The sequence below is a fragment of the Parasteatoda tepidariorum genome, chromosome 2, assembly GCF_982258835.1.
Source record: "Parasteatoda tepidariorum strain Cologne lab strain chromosome 2, Ptep-v5.0, whole genome shotgun sequence".
NCBI lineage: Eukaryota > Metazoa > Arthropoda > Arachnida > Araneae > Theridiidae > Parasteatoda > Parasteatoda tepidariorum.
In genome coordinates this window covers 70,835,102-70,844,836 of record NC_141756.1, presented here as the reverse complement: position 1 = coordinate 70,844,836, position 9,735 = coordinate 70,835,102, and the positions used below count along the sequence as shown (strand labels likewise).

The 9,735-nt window shown below is 30.5% G+C and overlaps 1 long non-coding RNA gene across 1 annotated transcript in view; it reads right to left on the bottom strand.

Annotated features, from left to right (window-relative positions):
• LOC107455370 (uncharacterized) overlaps positions 1-8,204 on the bottom strand; it is a 109,198-nt gene extending 100,994 nt beyond the window's left edge. The window contains exon 1 of the long non-coding RNA XR_001585568.4: positions 7,975-8,204. This is a non-coding gene — a long non-coding RNA (uncharacterized LOC107455370). The remainder of the gene's footprint in view (positions 1-7,974) is intronic.
• Positions 8,205-9,735: the final 1,531 nt, after the last annotated feature.

The following is a 9,735-nucleotide window of genomic DNA, read 5'->3' as shown; positions in this document are numbered from 1 at the left end:
AGATCAGAATTTTAAGCTGAATTTTTCTGCAGTTCTTTCATCTATATTTTATTTTCCTGTAGCATATTTTGAGTATTTGCGACTAGTTCTATAACAGTTGAAGGGCAGCTGTGTACAAAGTAATCTTCGAAATTATGAATATTGTTAACTATTTTTTTTTATTCTAGAGACGATCATTAAAAATAAAAGAAAAACCATTGAATAAATAAAAGGAAATAAAATATCATACAAATCCCTAAAGTTAAACAGCTTAGGGCAATATAACTATAAGCTATATAACTATATTTAATGGAACTATATTTAATGGAAATGTAATGAAATATAACTATATTTAATGGAAATGTTGCTTTCTTATCCAGTAAGAATTCCTAAAAAATGTCAAATAGTAGTAGCTATCTAGAAACAATACGTAGGAACAGTCCAATGCAAAAATACCCCCACTTAAGAAGTACGGTTTATTATACGTGTCCCCAAATCTCTAAAATACTAAAGGAATTATCCTGGGAACGTCTATTATGTATTATGAAGATATTTTTTATTAATATTATTTTTTATAAATATTTACTAAATACAAGAGGAGCTAAAATGTGACCATGAGAAACAACTTTAAATTTTTTGAAGCATTCTAATTAGTTTTACAGTTTTTAATTATTTCTCAGCAATAATTCGTCAGTTTTGAAATTTTTTTCTCTTTTATCCTTGCATAAAAATTTAAATGTGAGACATATTGCATATACTATTTGGACTTTATTTCATATAAAGATGCCGAAAAATACATTTAAGGCTGTTCAGAAAAAACTAATATATATAATTCTCTTACGTGGCTCCCAATTTGGCTGTATTTCTTTTCCGCCGGTGGCAACGTTTGTTTGTTTGTTTTGTTTACGTTACTATTTCTCTTACACAGCGAATCAACCAATGATTACCGCTAAAAATGTCACATGCCAAATCTAGCTGAGGTGGCTCAACATATAGCGCTTTTAAAAACGGAAACTGAAATAACCAGAGACCATCAGCTGCGGCAATCTCATACTATTAAGCTAGGCAGAAGTGAGTAGTCTTTGTCGTTAGATCTCTATTTTAGTATTTTTTCGAAAGTGCTTTTTTTCACGAATTTATATATTACGAATTTATTTGACGATTTTTGATTTATATCACGAATTATAATATAGCACATTTCTAATAGGCTTAACGAATTACATGTCATTTATTGGAATTCAAATTTATTTGAATGACTTATTATTTACTAAAAAGATGCAATTTTTTTTAAAAAAAAAGCTTTTATGTCGATTTGAATGATTGTTTTGAATTATTTAAATTTTGTGCATTTGTAATTTACCTAAGTTAGTAGCGAGCGAAGCGAGCTTGGTTTGCGAAGCGAACCATATAAGATTGCGTAGCAATTTTCGGGGATTGGCGAGCGTTAGCGAGCAGGGAGCGCAGCCCACTAGTTATTTTATATTATCTTAAAATGTATATACTATTCAGTTATATTTGTAACTAAAACATAACTGAAATGTTGTGCTTCCTCAAGATACTTTCTCATACTACATATACTACAATACCTACAAAAGCACATTTTAGTGCTGATATTTAATAAATTAATGTGTTTAGTTGCTATAAAGAATTGCTGTTAAGTAAGTAGATTTCTTGTATATATTGTAAAACTTACTTAGCACTTGTTAAACAGGGTTTTAAAACTTTTTAATGAATTAAATGAAACCAAAAAATAAAGTATTAAACTTAGCTGTCGAACAAATAAAATCTGAGTTTCTGATTTTAATTTATTCCCCCCAGTGTAACTTTTTTAGAACTAAGTCTAGAATAAGTTAAACTTGTATGGAAATGAGATATTCAGAATTCACGTGAATTATGGATTTTGTTGTCAACGCCATAAAACCATTATTGGAAAGGAAATAAATTTTGGAGTTTTGTGTATGCGTTAGTTTTGGAATGTGTCATGGATTATACACTTTTATAATTTATAATTTTAAAAATCACTTCGGGTGGAAAGTAAGCGTTAATAGAAGTATAAATTCTGTTTGAGTTACTCTTTTAAAGCTAAAATACTACAAAGAATTGAAAAAAAAGAAGCATTATCAATAATATTTTAAACCAAACGTTTAAAATAAATTCTTGAAATATTTTAGTTAGGATGGAATGGATATTTTCAAAAATTATTTCTAAGAATTTTTTAATGAATAAGGTAAAGTATTTGATATTAAAGTACAGCTCATATAAGGTAAAGTATTTGATATTAAAGTACAGCTCATTGTGGGACAGGAGGCTAATTTACAAAACAGTTTTTGTTGAAGATTTTTCTCTTGCTTGTAGTTTATCCAAATTATAAAAGTTTTTTTTATTTCCTTTAAAATTTATTACTTAAACTAAAAAAGTCCGAGGTTACATTTTATTTTATTTAAGATAGTGTCAAATAGGAGAGCGATTAGTTAAAGGCGCCTGGATTTAAAAAGTCGAAACTAGGAAGGTCATGAAGGTTAAGACTTCACAATGTCATGACCAATAGCATGAGTGTAGCAATTTTGTTAGCATTGCGCCCAGGCCGCCTTTCCTCCCCCCATCAATCTGAAACTGGGTAGGGATCGAACTCCATTACTTAACACTAACATTAATGTCTTTAGCACTGAACCATAGTGGTTCAGTGTCAATGAATAACATCTTTCTGTATTCATTCATATAATTATTAGCTGCCAAAGAAAATAAATATTCTACGTATCCCTTAGAATACTAAATAAATTCATGTGACGAAAAAAAAATATCTATGTCTTTCGGAGGTAAAATTTAAGAATCTGCAAGATACATTTTTATTGATACAGGAGATTCAAAAAGCCTAATTCACATAAAAACTTCATATTGTGTTTTGTATTTAACACACTCAACATTTTTTCACTGCATGTTTAGAATGGCATGAAATAGTCCTGATTCAGAGACTAATAATTTGTTGTGGTTTGTGGTGTTTAATTTGTGAAGTTTAAACTTCAGAGTTTTATTGGATTATGTATCGCTAAGCGAAGATCAATAATCATGAACGTGATCTGAGATGAGTTTACATAATTTCTATAATTTTAAATAATCCTAAATTGAGAATTTCAAATGATAGATGTTTCGAGACTTTTTATAAAACAATCTAAAGCTACGTAGTTATATTTGAATATGAAATTTTAATCTCAGTGAAAATCAAATGTATATCGCTTAACTTCTTTAAAATTGCATTAGTTTGTGCCATTAGCCACCCTTTAAAAGAACTTTGATATAATAAAGCATCATTAAAAAGAAAAAAACAAAAAAAACCGAGCTAATATTTTTGAGTATCATGAATTAATCACAGAAATTTCATTAAATGTCCGATTGAAATTTTAGAAAGAGTATGAATAGATGTCTAATTAAAATTTTTTATTAGATATTTAATTTTCAGTAAGATTTCAATATTTCAGAATTAATCTTGCGAGAGTTTTTTTTCTAGAAACAGTAATTAAAGTTAAAGTGAAAATTCTTCATTAAAATAAGAAATTATTTTTTTAAATGTTACAAAATTCCTCATTTTACGTAATTATTATTTTTTAAATAACGCGTACGCATGTATCTATGTTACTCATCTGTTTCAACAAAAAAAGCTAATTTTATGTTTAAAAAAAAATTCAATCGGGAAATCTTAATAGAAAAATTCTAAAAATGATGTGTACTTCATGTTTTCAAACAAAGCCTATCGAATTTAATGAGCTCTATAATTTTTTTCATCTATTTTCTACTTAAATTAAACTGCATATTAAATCTGACTATTTTAATTAAAACTGTTTGCAGAATATATGAGTTTGATGATTAAATGAAAGCTTATGATTAGGAGTTTCATTTTTATTTTACTATTTGGTCTTATCTCGACTTAGAGATGACGGAATTTATGTGTTTAAATAACTAATCGACTGTTGAACTATTAAGCATTTATGGGGCTAACTTTTTTTCTTGTAATGTTATGTTAAAACTCATTTGGTAATAATATTAAATAAAAAAAAATAATTTAGTTTATTATCAAGAATTACTTTGATTTTTAACACCAATTTTTGGAGAGAAGTTTGGGTGGAAATTTCAAAATTTCTTCTACTGTATAGTGTTTGCCAAAAAATTAAAACTTTTAAATATCTGAATTTGTAAATTCTTTGTATATAAGTAAATGTAAACTTGATGAAAATGATCAAATGAACAAATGCAGCCGTGGTGATCAGGGCATAGAGAGCTCCCCTTCCATTGAGGTGCCCCGGGTTTGAATCCTAATGATGTCTGATTAATACGAATTCCGCACCCGGCTCGCACCGACCACAATGCTAATATAAAATATCCTCAGTAATAAATAGATCATGGGTTAAATTTCCTTTACCGTTATATTTAATTTGCCGTTTAATTTACCTTGCACATCATTATAATTAAGATTGCATCAAAGTATGTGAAATTGTGATTAATAGATCAATAGTTATTCATAATTAAATTTTCTACTTTGCTCAGGGAGCACAAAATAGCATTTCTTATTTTGTTAGTAAATTTACACTGGATTCGAGGTACAAAGCCATATATACTCCTGTAGTATACAAGTAGTGAGGACAAAATTCTTGCAAGAATGAGTAGAAACTAATTAATATATATCATTAGATAAATATATGGCTTTGTGCTACTAAACCAGTGTAAAACTACAAAACAGAATAAAAACGACAAAACGAAATCAGGACTATACGGATAACAAAACAACGGTTCTGTTTTTGTTCGTCATTTTACAGTGATTTAGTCGTATAAAGTCATATTTACTGAAGGTTGTGCATTCATTAGTTTTTACTTAGTCTTGCAAGTATTTTGTTTTCATCACTGTATATCCGCAAGAATGGCATTATCTGAAAAATGTGTAAACTATATTTGGAGCAAGAAAAGGAAAAAAAAAACTACTGAATACTGTAAAACTACTAACAAAAAAAGAGGTTCTTTTGTGTTCCATGCAGTTTTGTTTTTGCTGTTTCGATTTTGTTGTGTAGTTTTTCACTAGTTTAGTGGTACAAAGAATACTTATCTAATGATATACAGTCGGACTTCCATTTAACGAACTTCCATTTTGCGAATTTTTCTATTTTGCGAATTTCTCCATTTTGCGAATTTCTCCATTTTGCGAATTTCTCCATTTTGCGAATTTCTCCATTTTGCGAATTTCTCCATTTTGCGAATTTCTCCATTTTGCGAATTTCTCCATTTTGCGAATTTCTCCATTTTGCGAATTATTCCATTTTGCGAATTTCTCTATTTTGTGAATTTTTTTGAGGAACCAAGAACATTTTGGAAATTTCTACGTAAAATAACTTCCAAATAACGACGTGAATTTTCTATTTAACGAATTTTTTCCTTGAGATCCACTTTCCCTATTTCCCACTTCTCTATTCAACTTCCACTTTCCCTATTTAAAATTACTTTGGAGTTATAATTTTATACAGCAAATAAGTACAGTCAGAATTTTATGCATAAATGTAGCTGTTTTTAGTTTAAAATGTATAAGTGCAACACTGATAGTGTAACACTGGATAATGTTTTGCTCTATTCTTGTTTTCAATGTCAATTTCTTTTGTGACTAAGATATATAAAATAAAAAGTAGATACTAGTTTACAAGATAAAGGTGTATCAATTGCTTTTTTAATTATGTCTAGTGTTTATGAATTTAAAACCTGTTTTGTGTTGCATAAGCATTTTAAAAGGCGATTTTCTATTTAATGAGTTTTCCATATAACGAACTTATCGGGATTTAGCAACCTCGTTAAATGGAGGTTCGACTATATATTCATCAGTTTCCACTCATTCTTGCAAGATTTTTGTCCTCACCACTGTATCAGTAGTGAGGTTTTGTACATATGACTTTGCATTGTTACCAAGTACTTTGTCCTCACCACTGTATACCACCACAAGCGTGGTGGTATAAAGTGGTGAGGTACCGGTAAAAAACTTCTGAATAGTCAGCAAACATTACTGTATCCACTGCATACCACAAGATTTAAAAATACCACTGAATAGTCTGTAAACATACTGTATCCGCAGCATACAGTATGTTTACGGACCGCATGTACGTATCTTTATACCACAAGAGTGAAAAATGTGTAAATTATTTTTGAAGCAAAAAAAAAATCATTTCTTTTTTTAAAAATTTTGTATGAAATATTATAAAACTATATGACAAATATCATTGAAATGTAACAATATCTTGTTCAGAAAACGGTTTGCTTTCTTGAAAAAATTGAGCTTTACAAAAATTTTAAGAGATTTCTTGGAAAAAAAATCTTATTCAATCTCAGTTTTTAATTTCATTTGTGAAAGCAAGGTGAAATTCCTTGCAATGATATTCTTGATGTGTGAAGGCAAGATAATTTCATGAGCAATATCAATAGAAGTTCTCAAAAATAGAGCTTTTAAATTTTTAAGACGACAGAAAATCTATTTAATTCATTTAATTGGTCACAAAAATTTGAAAACTATCAACTCCCACATGCTTCAGCTTTAGTCAAGATGGTACATGTTCTTAAATTAAAAGTAAGTGTAGGTAAAAGTAGGCTGGTTGCTTCATTTAACTCTAGTATTTGACATAAATTTTATTTTGGCTTACACAATTGGTATTTGCTTCCGGCTGTCAAATAACTGGTAGGGAGATGTCAAAATTTTTCTCGTATAAATAAGCTGTCAAAGATTGCATACTTCATTTTTATGCTTATATTTGATATTAAATACTACGCGAATGGCAAACCAGTGATCATTTTCGAAAAAAAGAAATTCTAAAGTTTTTTCTGAATGTAAAAAGGTTCGATTCAATAAGTTGGAGTTTCGCAAAATGATCTGCTTCAGTGAAATTAAATGTCATGAAGTTTTCTAATACTCTATTTTGAACTTGAATTTAAATTTAAAGAAACTTTTCATGCGAGTATTTTTATTCACATTTAAAACACTCATATCTTAATTCAAATATGTATTGGTAAACGTGGAGTGAGGTTAAACTATTTATTAAATATGCTTTTTATTTTTCAGTCTGATTTTTTTTGTCTTTGGTTACAATGAATTTATAATCAAAAAATGATAAATGAAGTGGGGGATTATGAATGATGAAGTAAAACATAATACCATAAAATAATGAAAGTAATAATAACAATAAGAATAAAGTAAAGCAATGAAGTGGAGAATTATGAATGATAAAGTACAACATAATACAGAAACTATTCCAAAAATGAGATTATCGAAACTTTACCCAATATAATTAGCTAGTAGCATACTAGCATACTCATTAGCATATAAGCTTTCTTATTATCATATTAACAAATTAATTTTATTTCGATGTTGTTACAATTTTGGTGAAATAACACTTTACGCTTAAAATTATTAAAATTAATTGGCGAAAGATTAGTGCATAGCTAGGAAATTAGTAGAAATTGCAAATTCAGTTTACCATTATTCTCTGAAAGTGAATCTTAAATCTTCAACATTGAAAATATTTAAAAGTTTTGTTTTTAACCGCATAACTTCTTTAAATTTGGACTATCGGTAAAATTCATTTTTCCATCTTTTATTTAAATAATATTTTAAATTTATTATTTTAAAATTCACTTTAACCCTTAAAGCGCCAGGATAATATTGACAGACTTATTTCCCGTAAGTGACTAATTTTCTTACCTTCACCATTCCTTACTTTTTGAATTCATAAAAAATTGCTTCTATTTCTGCATACTTCTTACTATAGTATTATTTAAGTGCTAAATTTTTTCAATACGTATTGTATGTTGAAATACTGCATTGATTGTTAAATTTTCTTCTCTTCTAAATTTCTAGCTAGCAAAGAACTCACAACTTTATGACAACACAGGTAACATTCAAAGTAAGTTTTGAAAGTTTTTGTGCAACAGAAAAAATCTACTATATACCAAAATACATTTCTCAATTTGACTTACCCTTTCACTCTATGATACAAGCCAAAACCTTATAACCATCAAGAAAATTCAGAAAAAAAATCATGAAAAGTTCGTAAAGCAATCAAGTCATATCAATCTCAATTATTCTAACAAGCCTACTAACGAAAGGCGTTTTTAAAGTTAATCGATAATAATGGAATTTATTAATAAACAATTTTAAATTTAATCAAATTTCGTATGTTTTACTAAAGTTGTCGTTGTTGTAGTTCATTTACGTCACACTAGAGCTGCACAATGGGCTATTGCCGACGGTCTGGGAAACATCTCTAAGGATGATCTGAAGACACGCCATCGCAATTTTGATCCTCTGCAGAGGGGATGGCACCCCGCTTCGGTAACCCGACGACCTGCACGCGAAGTCGAGCACTTTACGGTAGAACAGTTTAATGAGGACCAACACCGCACACCCTCGGTCCCTACGCAGACTGATCCAAGTGGTCACCCACCCGCACACTGACCACAGCCAGTGATGCTTGACTTCGGTGATCTGCTGGGAACCGTGTGTTTTACTAAACATATTTGCTTTTAAAAAAAGCTTTTGAACCATCACACAACACATCTCTGTATATGGTGTTGTCAAAAACTTGCTGTTACAACAAAATATTATTTTAAATGAAAACTTTCTTTACTATATAAAAACGTGAAAAATTCTACTGGTCGCAGTATCTTATATCGCGGTATCTTATATTTGCAAGCTTATAAACTTTTGTCCCGTGGAAGAATGGGTAGCACGAAACACAGAAAGACAGCATGGAGGTACATCCAGGGTAACACTGGGATTCGAACCCTCTACCCGGTTGCAAAGGAACGAGCAAATTTTGAAGGGTGAAAAATTTCGGTTGTCACCGCTTCATTGCTTTTCCTATCCCTATTTTTTGCCGAGTCTAATTCCCACAAATTCACAGAAAATTTAACATGCATCTTATTAGAGCCTAGATCACTTATTTAATTGTCCCGCAGTGGACTGATCGTTAAGACACGGTTCCCACCAGATCACCGAAGTCAAGCATCACTGGCTGCGATCAGTGTGCGAGTGGGTGACCAATTGGATCAGTCTGCGTAGGGACCGAGGGTGTGCGGTATTGCTCCCCGTTAAACTGTTCTACCATAAAGTGCTCGATTTCGCGTGCAGGTCGTCGGGCTACCGAAGCAGGGGAGCCATCCCCTCTGCAGAGGATCAAAATTGTGATGGTATGTCTTCGGATCATCCTCAGGGATGTTTCCCAGACCGTCGCCAATAGCCCATTGTGCAGCTCCAGTGCGACGTAAATGAGCTAGAACTGTAGAAGAACACTTATTTAATTTTAGAACTCTTAAGTCCGAGGCCTCAATGGCCGAGTTATCTCACCATTTCACCAAACGCTACGCAATGTGAAGATCGAGAGTTCGAATCCCGCCCTAAAACAGGGTAAATTTTTGTGTTGTCCTTCTTTTGTCTTATGTTATTCAATATTACAAATGATTGTAAGCCGTTCTTTGTAATGAGCACACAAGCTACAGCATACAAGTATATTGCATACAAGTCTGCGTATGTGTAACAATAAATATGTAAATAAATAAATTAAAATTTTCAACTTCCTAACTTTTACATTACACTACAAAGAATGCATGTAAAAAATACATGTTAAAATAAATAAAATAAATGCAACAGTATCAGATTTAGATTCGTTTTTGGCTTACAAGTAGACGCTTTGGTTTTGCTAATTGCTTTTAAGTGAGTAGTGGTGGCCGAATGAATTA